A 12,823-nucleotide genomic window follows, 5' to 3' on the forward strand; every position below is an offset into this window, starting at 1 on the left:
GGTAGACCCTCCACTAAGGCTACACTGAGGTACACACAGCCCACCAGTGGCTCCTGTCTGGCCCTACATGGGATAACAGAGGTTTTTAAGAACAGGGCAACCTATCTTGGTTTGGACCTTTAAGGTGCAAGCCCTGTGCTATCATGTGCTCTCTCCCTTTAACTGGTCACATGTCTTTCTTCTCCATTAGCCTGGAGCCTTTTTGGGTAGGGACAGGTGCCACTCTTACCCCTGGCTCCCTGTGCCAGGCTTGGAATCCACCACACAGCAGGAGCTTTGAGAATGCTGGATAATGAGACAGTAACAAAGCCTGGTTTGATATCACCTCCCCCATTAGACTGATGCTAATAACAGCTCTGTGGCAGGCATTGTATTTTCTTAACCCCCATTTATTTAGTCAAAGAAACTGAGGCATGGAGTGGCCGAAGCCACATACCAGTTATGCTTGCTGGCATGAGCGTTATAAACATAAAACAGTAAGGGAGAGAGACGCTAGAGACACATACTCCAATAGGTTAGCACTGCCTGAGATCCCAAAGGGGAGAAAAGGTTCTGTAGTGTAGCTGAATAGAAAGGCCCCCCAGGAGGCCACAAGATCTTTTTTGCTGTATGGGGCCTCCTGCTTCTCCTCTGTCCTTTCATCCCCCCACACAGGTGGGGGCATTGTCTGGGCAGGTGGGAGGGAGTAGGGACTAGGGTGGGTATGTGAGCTGCACAGATCAAGGACATGGGAACAATGAACAGGTTCTCCAGGAGGGGAGGGCCACTTGATGGAGCCATGCCTACTCACTGTAGGCAACAGCAACTGCTGGCCTGTTTCCTGCTCCCCCTGCCCTGAGCCCTTATTTAGCTGGGCAGCAGGCCCTAGCAGCAAGCCCTGTGAGAGCAGGCTGTCTCCTCCAGCATCCCCTGAGGATAGGCCCAGGAAGTCCACAGGCCACTTTGTTTTTTTTTTTGTGTGTGTGTGTGTGTGTTCAAAATGATCATGGCTTTATTATTTGCGATGGTATAAAATATTGAAAATATTTTATTTTTTATTTATTTTATTTTTTTATATATATTTTTTTATTAAATCATAACTGTATACATTGATATGATCATGGGGCATCATACACTCGCTTCATAAACCATTTGACACATTTTTATCACAGTGGTTAACATAGCCTTTCCGGCGTTATCTCAGTTACTGTGCCAAAACATTTACATTCTACATTTACCAAGTTTCGCAAATACCCCTGTAATATGCACCACAGGTGTGATCCCACCGATCCCCCTCCCTCTACCCACCCCCCACACAGGCCACTTTGATCAGGAGCTGGTCTCTCACCAGCCTGTGGGGCTCTTGCCCACCAGCCTCTCTCCACTCCCCTCTCCATCTCCTCCCACCAGGAGCAGATGCAGGCTCCAGGCCGCTCGGATTGATCTCCTTTGGGGAGAGATGAAAGCAAAGGGGGTATTAGCCACTTTGGAAACCCCGCAGCCCAAGTCTGGGTGTGTTTTCTTCCCCAATGCTAAAGGAAACTAGGCTGTGCCCATTGAGAGTCCTTAAGTTCCTCTGCCCAGCACCCTGGGCCTCACCCAGCCTAAGCGCTCCCTTCCACTATACTAAGCTAGACCAGTGCAGGGGTCCCACCTCTGCCCTGTTCCTGCCTTTTCCTTTCTAGACGCCTGCCTTGTCACCCTCTTTCAAGCCACACAGGTCCTGTGCATGTGCATGTTCATTCAGCAGACGCCCACCTAGCACCCTGAGTACCTAGCCCTGGCCAGGAGCCAGGGTCCAGCTGCTCTTGCCTTCCTGGGAGGCTGTGAGGCCTCACCTCACAATCCCCCATGTGAGGTGAGGCCAACGTCCCAGGGAGGACAAAAGTGGAGAAGCTTTCTGGAGGATGCAGGTGAGGAGAATGTTTGGACAGTCCTAGGGCAGGAGTGTCCAACCTGTGGTCCATGGATCACATGCTGATCTTGTGAGGATTTCTTTTATTTCTGGTGTCAGATGTATTGAAAAGTATGCTCAGACTTTTTTTTTTTTTTCTAATCAGCTTTTCTTAGTGTTTGTGTATTTATTTATTTTTAAGACAGAGTCTCACTCTGTCCCCCTTGATAGAGTGCCATGGTGTCACCGTAATTCACAGCAATCTCAAATTCTTGGGCTTAAGTGATCCTCTTTGCCTCAGCCTCCCAAGTAGCTAGGACTACAAGTGCCTGCCACAACACCTGGCCATTTTTAGAGATGGAGGTCTTGCTCTTGCTCAGGCTGGTCTCAAATTCCTGTGTTCAAGAAATCCACCCACCTCAGTCTCCCAGAGTGCTAGGATTATAGGTGTGAGCCACCACACCCAGCCTGTGTTTGTATATTTAATGTATGACCCCAAACAACTCTTATTCTTCCAATGTGGAGCAGAGAAAAAAAAGGTTGGACACCCCTGGCCTAGGGCCTGATGCCCCTGGGCCCTGTGGGCTACCAGGGTGGAGGGTTCTTGAAGTCAGATCCAGAAGACCAGAGACCAGACCCTGTCCTGAGGGGCTAGGGAGCAGGGTAGGCCTGAACGGTCCTTGGGGAGAAGTCTAATGGTAGTCATACCTGTGGAGAGGGAATGGACATAGGACATGCTCCCCAGGAAATGGTCTGGGGCCTCAGGGACTGGTTGTGCCATGAAAGCCGCTGGTATAGAGTTAGGTCCCCTGGGGTTTGTCCTCCAGTTCCCATGGGGCAGTCGGGCCACTGAACCAAATGGAAGGTCCAGGAAGGGGGTCCATGTGGGGATGGCACCAGAGCCACAGTCTGGTGGGCCACCCAGGAGAGGGCTGGGCAGACCACACTTCAAAGGATAGGACAGGAGGCTACATGGGGCCCCAGCATCACAATCTCCCATCCCCAAAGCCTGGGGTACAGAGCTGTGAGCTGCCCACACCTACCTATGCCTCCAGGGCCCCTTTCCTGGCTCTCCTTAGAGTTGCAAGGTGACCTTCAAGGTCACGGCCAACATCCCAGGGCATCAGTATTTGCCCCTGTGGACGTTCAGGCACACAGGAGCATGGACTATTTGAATTTGCCCCAACATCTATGGGAAAGGAGGAGTGGGAACAAGACCCCTGGCTCCCCTCCTTCAGGCTTGGTGGCTCCTGGCTAAGCAACTCCACAGTAGGTCAGGTAGGGTGTTGGCAAGATGGGAGCTGCACAGGACCAGCCCAGGCCTCAGGCTCCACACCTGTGCTGGCCTCCAGCGCCCACCCTGGGGGCTGACGACTATGACCACATTTCTTTGGGTGCCATCCTTGAACCTCCCCTCCCAAGCCTGTCCCACACAGGGGGCTCCAGGGCTTCCCCATAGGAGGGAGCTGGGCTTTAGGGCCTGTCCTTCTCTGTGTGCCTGAACATCCACAGGGGCAAGGCTTGATCCCCAAGAAGCCAGCTCCCAGGACAGTGAGTCCAGCATAAAGAAGGCTGTGGCCCTGCAAGGCAGGCTGTGGTGGGGGGACAGTTCCTGTTTTAAGCAAGCTTGCAGCTTGCAGCAAGCCATTCCTGCAGCTGCCCTCAGCCTCTGCCCCATTCCCAGAAAAAGTAGAATTCCTTTTATCACCAAGAGAAACAGAAAATCAAAAGGAAAGATGACCAGGTGGCGCCTGTGGCTCAAAGGAGTAGGGCGCCGGCCCCATATGCCAGAGGTAGCAGATTCAAACCCAGCCCCGGCCAAAAACTGCAGGAAAAAAAAAAAAAGGAAAGATGATCTGCAGCATTTCTCAGCAGCTCTGCTCAGGAAGGGCTTAGGGGAGACAGAGAAATTCCCTGGGAACAGCCCTGTGGAGCTGGTTTGGCACTACTTTCTGGGAGTGGGGCTAGACCCAGGAACCCTTCATAAAATAGGATCCATAGGGGTCTTCCCAAGAGGACAGGCTGGGGCCTCTCGGTGATGATGGCAAATGTACAGGTTTGCTTACAAAGTTTTGGAGCATTTAAAAATATTTTTTTGCTTAGTTTCCCAAAGGGAAATGATGTCTGGCTGGGGTGGGAGGATGGACCATGGAGAGTCAGCTGTTCCCAAGACCCTGGGCTGCCACCAAGGACAAGGCAGGCCCAAGAACATGCCATCCACCATCCCCTGATCCCTCCAGCTACAGACACAGGCTTCTCTGGCAGCCACCCTGGGGCCGGGACCACATCTGGTGGTAAGGAAGGCAGGGCTCCCTGTGGGATACCAGGGCTGCTCTCCCACCCCAGCCCAGTCCCCTTCAGCAAGGACCATCTGGCAATAGATTTTAAGTTCATGTGCAAATTGGTTCATGTGCGATCTCAAGAAATATTTACCTATGAAGAACTCTTCCAACTCAGTAACAAAAGATAAGTGAACCAACTAAAAAATGGGCAAAGGATCTGAACACAAATGGCCAATAAGACACACCAATGGCCAGTGAGCATGTGAAAAGATGCTCATGTCATTAGCCATTAGGGAAAAGCAAATCAAAGTCATAGTACAATGGTACTCCACACCCTGCATGATGACATGAAGGGGTCCAGGGATGCCTAGAGCTTAAAAATCAGACAACAGATGGCTCGGCACCTATAGCTCAGTGGTTAGGGCTCTGGCCACATTCACTGGGGCTGGTGGGTTCAAACCCAGTCTGGGCCTGATAAAACAACAATGACAACAACAGCAACAAAAAAATAGCTGGGTGTTGTGGCGGCTGCCTGTAGTCCCAGCTACTTGGGAGGCTGAGGCAAGAGAATCACTTAAGCCTAAGAGTTTGAGGTTGCTGTGAGCTGTGATGCCACAGCACTCTACTGAGGGTGACATAATGAAACTATCTCAAAAAAAAAAAATCAGACAACAGCAAGTGTTGGTGAGGATGCAGAAAAATAGGAACCTTCCACAGTGCTAGTGGGAATGTAAAATGGAGTAGCCTCCCTAGAAACAGTCTGGCAGCTCTTCAAATGGTCAAACACAGCATTAACATGTGACCTGGCAAAGGCATTCCCAGGTGTGCACCCAAGAGCACTGAAGGAACATGTCTATGCACAGACTTGCACATAGTGTTTCCAGAAAGTGGAAACCACACAAATGTCCACCAACTGAGGGATGGATGAACACAGTCCTGTCTGTCCACACAGAGGAATGTTGTTCTACCACACCTGCTGGGAGGGTGAACCCTGACACATTGTGCTGAGCTGAGGGGCCAGATACAGTGTGGTTACCTGGCCATAGTTCCATTTACACAAGTCCTCAGATCCAAAGGGCATTCCAATTGGGTTCAAGAAAGGACTGAGTAACTTTTCCTGTTCAACATCCCCACCCCAAGCTGAGCCCACATGGCCTCCAACATAGCCCTTAGCAGCCTTCAGCTGATAGAGAGACGGAGGCAGGCTCTCCTAAGGTTGTCCCAGAATCAGAGCACAGGCTGGTTCCCCCAGCCCAGGTGGCAAGAAGCCTTGCAGCTCCATGGAGTGTAGGCAGGAAGGGGCATGGAAGCCACTCACAATTCATCAGCCCTGCCCACTGCAAACAGCAGGTGGCCTCTGAGCTGGGTCTGTGTCTGCAAACCCATAGGTCAAGACAGGCCTGGGGCAGGCACAGACGTGCAGAGAGAGAGCTGTGTGTCATTTCTCCTTCTCCCTTTCCCTCCTCTGTCTCCATCCATCCATCATCTGTGTCTATGGACCTACACCAAATATCACCTATCTTCTCCCTTCATCCACATCTGCCCTCATTCATCCATCATGTACCATCTTCATCCTCTCTCCACCTGTCATCTAGGTATCCATCTTCTCTTTCCCGCCTCCCCATTTCACCCCCAAAACTCCAAGATAGCATAGGGATTAGGGGAGTGTGGGCAGCGGCAGCAGGTGGGCTGTGGTGTCCCCAGATTCCCCAATCCCCCAACTGCCATGTCCAGGGGATCTGGGGCCTTCAGAAAGGGGCCCCCACCTTGCTCTGCATCTCCAGGTGATCCTCCTAAGGCATGCAGTGCTGCCACCATCCCGCAGGGGGCACCAGACCACACTGTTTCTGTTTCCCTGAAAGGGGTGCTGACCCGTCGGGTTATTGGGAGGAGCTGTTATGCCTAGGGTTTAAAAATCAGACAACAGATGGCTAGAGTTTAACAGACCTGCTGTTATTGGATCCCTCTCCACTCCAGGTCCCCAAAAGGGAATTCTCTGCATCCTCAGAAACACCCACTCCCTCCCAAGCAGCACACCATTTTCACCTGCTTTTGACCTCAGTGTCTGTTGCATTACTGTGAACCCAAGATTAGGAGGTAACAGAATCTGGGAGTTAGGGTTTCACAGCTAAGCCCTACAGGGAAAGTGTGCTGCTGTTCTCAAACCCACCCAGGGGCTCTCCCAGAGGGCTTGGAATGAGAACCTCTTGCCCCCAAATCCAGGGCAGCCCCTCGTCCCCTGCCATGTGTCCCACCCCCATCCTGACCTCTTGACTGAACTTTAGCTCTGTTACAGACCACATGGATGGCACCCTGTGCTTCCTTGTGAGACAGAAGACAGCCCAGGTCCAGTCCAGACATCGTACCTCAGGATGGGCTCCTGCTGGGGCTCTGAGCTCCGGGGCCAGCTTGCTAGAGCTGCCACTCTGCCCATGCATGCTCTATGACCAGCTGACATACTGTCTATAGCAGGACTAAGAATCTCCTTTGGTACACATCCATGGCCTCAGCTTCATCAGGGAGGTTGCTGAGGAGGGGGTGCCCAGGATGAATTCTCTCTGGTCTTGCTGTCATCTCAGAGCCACCTGTTCTGCACCACTCTGGGGTCTGCCAGTTTGGGCTCATGCAGGAAACCAGTAAGGCCCCTGCCTCTGGCCAAGGCGGGGTCATGGTGCAGAACCTACCAGAAGGAGAGGCAAATGAAGCCTGCATGTCAGGCTGGCAGATGGGGAAGGTCACAAGGCAGGTGCATGGTGAGAGGAGCCCTGTTGTGGAAAGGTATCCCTGAAGGGGTGAAAAGGAAGAGGCCAAGGGCTTCTTTAATGCAGCAAGGGGCTAGGTGTCTAAGGGTGTCCTAAACACACCTGGCCCTGTGGACCTGCACAGCTGAGGGACTAGATGGGAGGCCTTCTGGACATCCTTCAGGATGGACACAGCTGGGCTGCAGGGCACTCAGTCTCTCTGTGAAGGGTACACCACCCAATTTGAGGCTGGCCTCTTAGTAAACCTGAGCTGTCTGCACATTGCCCAGGGTTTCTGCAGGGCATAGTTTCTGTAAGAACCTGCCCAAAGGAAGCCGCTTGCTCTTGTTTCTCCTTCCCCATCTCTTCTCTGACAAAGTTCACGAATTTCTGCTTCGGGAGGATGACTCTGCTTGGCCCGAGCATTGTTGTTGTTCAGTATTTGAGTAAACAGTCTGCTGGGTGCCAGTTAGGGTCCTAGCCCAAGGGAGCCTGAGGCTCTGATTAGGACATTCCCACGACTTTCTGTAGACACCAGCTGGACTCACTTGCAGATCTGCTGGGGTGATGATTATCCTGAGTTCCATCGTTTTATCCCTCCAGGTTCTGCAAGTCCAGCGTCAGGGTGTGAGTTATCACAGTGCACTGGCTACACGGTTGTCTTGATGACTGGCTGCTGCAGTACAGGTGTGCCGATGGAGCACCAGTTGTGAGCAGGATCACAGGCTAGAAGCATGCCCTGCCTCGAGCTTCCAATACCTTAAATCCCTACAAAAGGTGGCAATTAGAGGTTTCTTAAAGTCTCCCTGTGTCTCATTGAGTACTCTGGGTTCAGTCAGGTGATGTATGTTTTCCCTAATGGAATCAAGCTAATGGAACACAGCTGAGCCTGGGTTGACACCAGCACCAGGCGGGCCCTTCCCCAGGAGGCGCCTGTCAGCCCTCTGGGTGTTTCCTCCGCTTTATAATATTTAGTGAGCTTGAAGCTGTGAAATTTGATTCCATTCCTCCAGGAGACTGGAGTTTCATAATTATATTCACAGTACTATGACAAAGTCACTTATTCCTTGGCTTCATGGAAAGTTCTTTAATGTCTCCTGCAATAATAAGACCCATAATTTCTTGTCCATAAATACATTAACATCATTAAAAGGTTTAATTTAAGCATAAGGTGGATGAGATAATATACTCCAAAGATAGGTGTCCTTCTTTTCAAGCAAAGACTGTCGTGGAAACGGCAACTCGGGTGGAAAGAAGACCTTTGCATGGGTCTGTCCATCTCTGTCTATATCAAACAGCCACTTGCATTTCCTGAGGGCCGACTCTGTGATCATGTTCAAGGCTTCTCTTAGGTAAAGAGAGTTGACAGACATGATCCCTCCCTGACAGAGCCAATAATGTCTCCAGGAAATGAGCTGTGCTCCCTCCTGCCCAGCATGCAGCAAGTGTCCCACCAGCAACAGCACACCTACCCCACCGCCAGCTCTATGTGCCCTGTTGAAACCCACAAGCACCCTACTGCATCCCAACACAGAAACCAACACAGTGCCTACCACGAGGAATAGCTGATGGGCTAGATGCACAGACAACATAAAATTACAACCACAGGCATGTAATTTAGGGAGTACATAAAATTACAACACAATGTTGTCTTTTTTTAGAGACAAGAGTCTTACTTTATCACCCTTGATAGAGTGCTGTGTTGTCACAGCTCACAGCAACCTCCAGTTCTTGGCCTTAGTTGATTCTCTTGCCTCAGCCTCCCGAGTAGCTGGGACTACAGGTGCCCACCACAACGCCCAGCTATTTTTTTGTTGCAGTTTGGCCGGGGCCAGGTTTGAACCCGCCACCCTCAGTATATGGCGCTGGCGCCCTACTCACTGAGCCACAGGTGCCACCCAACACAATGATGTGGTTTTTTTTTGCAGTTTTTGGCCAGGGTTGGGTTTAAACCTGCCACCTCTGGCATATGGGGCCGGCACCCTACTCCTTTGAGCCACAGGTGCCGCCCCACAATGAGTTTTTCAAACAAATAATTTTTTTCTATAAAAATGATACATCCTTGTAAAATATAGTCAAAGAAAAATACAAGGACAAAAGCCACATATCTTCAAACAATTCCATCACCTGGGTATTACTGATGTTCAGTGTACAGTATTATAAACATCTCCCATATAAAATAAGGATTTTTTATGGGAGATGTTTTTAATTTTATGCATCTCCTGTATAAAATTAGGACATGTCTAGATGGACAAACACTTTAAAAGTTTCATGCCACACATGCAATGGCTGTTTTAGAACTTTTTCTGTTCTTAAGTATAAATCATTATTTTTGTCATTTAGCAACAAGTAGCAAAACAAGCACCTAAGATTTCAGAAAAAGATGGGATTTGAAATTTAGCCCTGAAAAATCTCATCCACAACTTGGTTGCTGTAGACAAGGAAGAGAAGTTTGGGCAGTGCCCCCAAAGGACCGTCCTCTGCAGCAGGCTCTGCAGTTTCCTTTAGGACACAGAAACCTGCTGAGGTACCCAGCTCTGCAGCAGCCTCAGGGCCTCAGACCAGGGGACCCACTCCTGCTCTGGTGCTTCTTTGAGATCCAAGCTTGAGAACTGCTGCCTAAGAGCTATGGAGGCTGGGGAGGCCTGGTGGGCAGAATGCTACTCCCAGAGACATCATGTCCTAGTCCTTGGAGCCTGAGTATGTGGTACCTTACATGGCAAAAGGCACTTTGCAGATGGGATTAAGTTAAGGATCTTGAGATGGGGAGATTATCCTGGATTATCTGGGGGCCCCATGTGATCACTGTGATCTTTATACGAGGGAAGCAGGAAAGTCAGAGTCAGACAATTTGAAAATGCTACACTGTCAGCTTGAGGATGGAGGGATAGGCCACCTGCCAACCAGCACAGGGACCTCTAGAAGCTGGTAAAGGCCAGAAGCAGATTTTCCCCAGAGCCTCCTATGGGGACAAGGCCCTACAGATCCATTTCAGATTCCTGACCACCATAACAGTAATACACATGCATTGCTCCCAGCCCCTGAGTTTGTGGTCATTTGTTAGTACAGCAACTAATGCAGGAAGCTTCATGAAAGACTGACCTGCTCTTGAATGCTGAGCGGAATAGGGCCAGCAGAGCAGAGGTGCCACACACACACACACCCCATGGCAGAGGACTCAGCCCCTGTGTCCTGAGGTATCCAGAGGGGAAACCTGTGTGCATGAGGCCCAGTGCCATCAGCCTAGGGGCTGTAGGGACCAGACCAGGGAATGGTTCTGTGGGCCTCAGTCTCAGTCCTCACCTTCCCCAGAAGGCGATGGCTGCCTCTGACTTACTTGGGTTATCTCATGACTGATAACACCTGGAAAATGTACTGAAAATTGTCTCTGGGCACCTAATAACGCTATTGGCTTATTGTGACAAATGCATGTGAGAAAAAGAAAGAATTCTCTATAACAAACTACCAAAAAGTATTTTATGGTAGGGAGACATCGGATTCTAAGGCATCACCTTTTTTAGCACCTCAGACCTAGAAAACCAAAGGTAATGCCAAGAAGCCGCTGCTCACCTATAGGGAGTCCCTCTGTCTCACAAGAGACATTCTGCTTCCTTTCCTGTGACCTGGGGAAACCATTCATGTCTGCATTACCCCTACTTGATATTCACTGAATTCATTTCAAAATGAGAATTTATTCAATTATGTACACAGGCAGTCCAACTACAAAGAGTTCCATACAAAAAGCTTTTTAACTTTCCATTTCAAAATAATTTCAGACTTCTATAAAGTTGCAAAACTAGGACAGAGTTTGTACACCCAGCTTCCCCAAATAACATCTCACATGACACTTCTGACGCACACTGCTAACTATTTTGTTCCTCAGTTTGGGTCTGTCTAATGTCTCTTCACAATCAGACTCAGGTTACACATTTTGGGCAAGAAAACCATAGAGGTGATGCCAGGTCATCAGTGCACCTCCTCTAGCCCAGGCAATCTCCACTGGAATGGCACTACCACTCCTTAGCAACCACCAGGCACCCTGTTTCATGTCACACTCTGCCTGCTGATCTGAACACCCACTGATGGTTCTGGGAGGTAGCCATCTTCACAGTGGCTTGTCAAACAGCAGCATTCTGTTCCCTGCATTTCTTCTACCTCAATCAGAATGAGGAAGACTGTTTCTTCCCTTCATTCCTGTCAGGAGGGACTTACATTTTTTCTGAGCAACCCCTTCTAGTCATTACTCACTTTCTTGCTCAAGTCATCCCAGAATTAGCCATTGGAAGGGGCTTCATGTTGCTGCCTATGTTCTTTCAACAAGCCCTGTCATCTTTTTCTGTCATTCTTTCCTTTCTTGCACAAGGTATCTTGGGCTCATCTTGTACTTTCCCTGCCAACGTTTCCCTGGTTCTGTTAGAACCGAGGTCTCAGGTGCTGGCATTACTGCATCTAAGCCTTCTTGCTGCAGAGATGGGAAACATTTGTGTGTACATGATGTTTTGTGTGTACACAATGTCCCACCCACTAGGGGGACCTCTATACCCGGCTTCATCTTCCTGTTTCAGTTACCTGTGGTCAACCACGGCCCAAAAATATTAACCGGAAAATCCCAGAAGTAAATAATAAGTTTTAAATCACACCGTCCTGAGTAGTGTGGTGAAATCTTGCCCATTCTGCTGTCTAGCCGGGGACGTGCATCCTATGTCATGCATCTCCAACACCTGCCAGATACAGTTAGGAGATGTCTGCCACCACTTTTGCAAGAGATGGCGTTCAAGTCACCCTTATTTTACTTAGTAATGGCCCCAAAATGCAAAAGCAGTGATGTCAACAACTCAGAAATGCCAAAGAGAAGCCATGAAATGCTTCATTTGAAAAGGTGAGAGTGCTTGACTTGAGAAAAGAAAAAAAAATCCTGTGCTGATGTTGCTCAAACCTACAATAAGAACAAATTTTCTGGCTCAGCACCTGTAGCTCAGTGGTTAGGGTGCTGGCCACATACACTGGGGCTGGTGGGTTTGAACCCTGCCCAAGCCTACTAAACAATGACAGCAACAATAACAATAAAAAAAAATAGGGCATTGTGGCAGGCGCCTGTAGTCCCAGCTACTTGGGAGGCTGAGGCAAGAGAATCGCTTAAGCCCAAGAGTTTGAAGTTGCTGTGAGCTGTGACACCACAGCACTCTACTGAGGGTAACACAGTCAGACTGTCTTATAAAACAAAAACAAATTTTCTGTGAAACAATAAAAAAGGAAAAAGAAATTAGTGCTAGTTTTGCTATTGCACAGAAAATCATAGGTATGTGTGCACAGGAAAAACCCTCTATGTGATCCAACACTATCTGTTTCACTATCTGGGGGTCTTGGAACATGTCCTGGGCAGATAAAGGTACTACTTATATATCTTTCTTTTTTTTTGGAGATAGGGTCTCACCCTGCTACCCAGGTGGAGTACAGTGACCTCATCACAGCTCACAGCAACCTCAAACTCCTGGGCTCAAGCAATCCTCTTGCCTCAGCCTCCTGAGTAACTGAGACTACAGGTGTACACCATCATGCCCAGCTAATTTATATACCTATTTCTTTATATAGCTTCCTATAGAAGACTAGGAATTAAATATGCCTCTCATTATCCACACACATTTTTAGTTTTTTTTCCATCTTAGAATAGTTTCAGAATTGGTGTTCACGGGAAAGAAATTCACCACCTAGAGGACAGTTATCTTTCTGCCTCTGGCTGTAGGCACAACGCCGTTTCCCACAGTTAGTGGCTGTACAGTGCCCTGCTGTCATACAGTTAGGCTCCTTACTGTGTGGCAGGTTCATATCCTGGTTCCTTTGCTTTCTAAGAGTGTGAAATGTCACTGTGCTCAAAGCAAGAACTCCACCACCGGGCAACCCCAGCTGTGTCACTTGCATGGCCACCC

Source organism: Nycticebus coucang, chromosome 12 (genome assembly GCF_027406575.1).
Source record: "Nycticebus coucang isolate mNycCou1 chromosome 12, mNycCou1.pri, whole genome shotgun sequence".
Taxonomy (NCBI): Eukaryota; Metazoa; Chordata; class Mammalia; order Primates; family Lorisidae; genus Nycticebus; species Nycticebus coucang.